Consider the following 2,309-nt stretch of genomic DNA (forward strand, 5'->3'; position numbering starts at 1 on the left):
TCGTTCTAATTTGGTAAGCAGTATTTCGTGGTCTACCCGATCGAAGGCTGCTTTCAGGTCCAGGTAAATTGGTAAACCCCGTTCGTTGCGTTTAGTGCTTACAAAAGACCAAGATTGTTTCGGGTGCATGCGAAGGTTATTTTCAATGCGCTTAATCTACCTGTTATACACATAACGGTTGTAGTTTCGGTACTGATTACTGACAATTTTAAACTGATTTTTGTAATACGATGAGCGGTACCAGCAATATTTTCGTAGCGCAACTGATCGTAAGCGCTTAAGCGTTAGTAGTCGTGCATTTAACCATTCAATGAGCTCCTAAAAAAAATATATATAGTGTAGTGAGTGCCCAGGACACGACATCGAAATCGTCATCGGGGATGCAAATGTGCAGGTCGGGCAGGAGAACTTCTTCCGCCCCGTGATTGGTAGAGAAAGCCTCCACTCTACTACGAACGACAACGGCCTGAGGCTAGGCGATTTCGCTGCAGCCAGAGGTATGGCTATTTGTAGCACTTATTTTGCACGCCGGAATATACGTAAGCACACCTGGAACCACCCAAATGGAGAGGCCTGCTCCCAGATCGACCATGTTCTGATTGATGGTCGACCCTTTTCAGACGTTATAGACGTGAGGTCGTTTAGAGGACCAAACGTTGACTCGGATCATCATCTCATGGTATCCAAGATTCGCGCCCGGTTGTCCAACGTGGTAAAATCCAGGACGACAAGGAGGATACAGTTGAACATCCTGCGGCTATCAACTGGAGAAGTGGCTACAGGGTACCTGCGGAAGGTTAATGAGCGGATCGAGGATCAAGTTGGAGGTAGCCTGAATGAACAGTGGAGGCATATCCACAGTGCAATCCCCCATCAACAAGATAAAACAAAAATGTAACAGAAGGTGTTAGTATATTACGGGAAAAACCATATAGGCTGTGTTTTCAATTCGATTCCGTTAGATGTTAAAATAACGGAAATTATAACAGAAATGATTCTATTAGTATCAAACACATATCAAAATTTGTTACTAATGTATCAGCTTTCTAACAAAATAAGATAGTATATAGAACAATATAATAACAAACATTGCTAGAAACAACAGGTTTTGATAAAAACGAAAAATTAGTTAGACTTGTTTCAGAACTACTTCATTTCAGGTTTTGTTATTATAACTCATTCATATTCAATTTTGTTATCAAAATTATATGGAAAAATACAAAATTGTATCAAAATGTGTTATTTGCATCTCGCGTTGATAGAATTTTGTAATTTTTTAGTTCTGCTCTTCTGATCAGGTCAGCACCACAGCGGGAGAAGTGTTGGGTACTTTATTGGACAGCCACGTCCAATGAGTGGTTTGATGCTGAGTGCCAGCGAGCAACGGATGAAAAGAACCGCGCCAGAGTTCACATGTTAGCCACGACTGTGACTCGTCAGAGCGTAGGAAGATACCGGGAAGCTAGAGCTGCTGAAAAAAGACTCCATCGCCGGAAGAAACGACAGCATTGGGAGAGGATTCTTGTGGAGGTGGAAGGTTGCTTCTCTAGGCACGATGCGAGAAGCTTCTACAAGGAGATAAATGGAATCAGAAACCGGAACGTGTTAGCCCCTGTCATGTGCAACGATAGGGAGGGGAACCTGATTACCGATAGAACGGAAGTAGCCAGGCTTTGGAAGGAACACTTTAGTGTGCTGTTGAATGGTGAAGAAAACAGCGTAGTCGAAAGGAGCAGGATGGTGATTGAGGATGATGGCAAAGCTGGGGACCCACTATCCATGGACGAGGTTAAGAAAGCAGTGAAAGAGCTGAAAAACTGCAAGGTAGCTCGTAAGAACGGCATTCCAGCCGAACTTTTTAAAGTCGGGAGCGAACAGCTGTATCGTGCTTTACACCGGATCATGCTGAGAGTGTGGTCCGATGAAGAATTACCTTCGGACTGGTTGGAGAGTCTCACTTGTCCAATCTACAAGAAAGGCCACCGCCTGGACTGTAGTAATTATCTGGGCATAACCCTTCTTAACACCTTTTATAAAATTCTCTCCCGTATTCTGTTCCATAGACTGAGGCCGTTGTCGGAGACTGTTGTTGGCGATTATCAATGTGGTTTTCGAGGGGAACGCTCTATTACGGACTAAATGTTTACCTTGCGTTTACCTTACCTCAATTTCGAGAATTTAACCTGCAGACGCACCATCTGTTCATTAACTTCAAGGCAGCGTACGATACAGTAAAGAGAAATGAGTTGAGGCGAATTATGGTCGAACATGGTTTCCCAACAAAACTAGTTAGGCTAATACGTGCCACC

The sequence above is a fragment of the Wyeomyia smithii genome, chromosome 2, assembly GCF_029784165.1.
Source record: "Wyeomyia smithii strain HCP4-BCI-WySm-NY-G18 chromosome 2, ASM2978416v1, whole genome shotgun sequence".
NCBI classification, from domain to species: Eukaryota; Metazoa; Arthropoda; class Insecta; order Diptera; family Culicidae; genus Wyeomyia; species Wyeomyia smithii.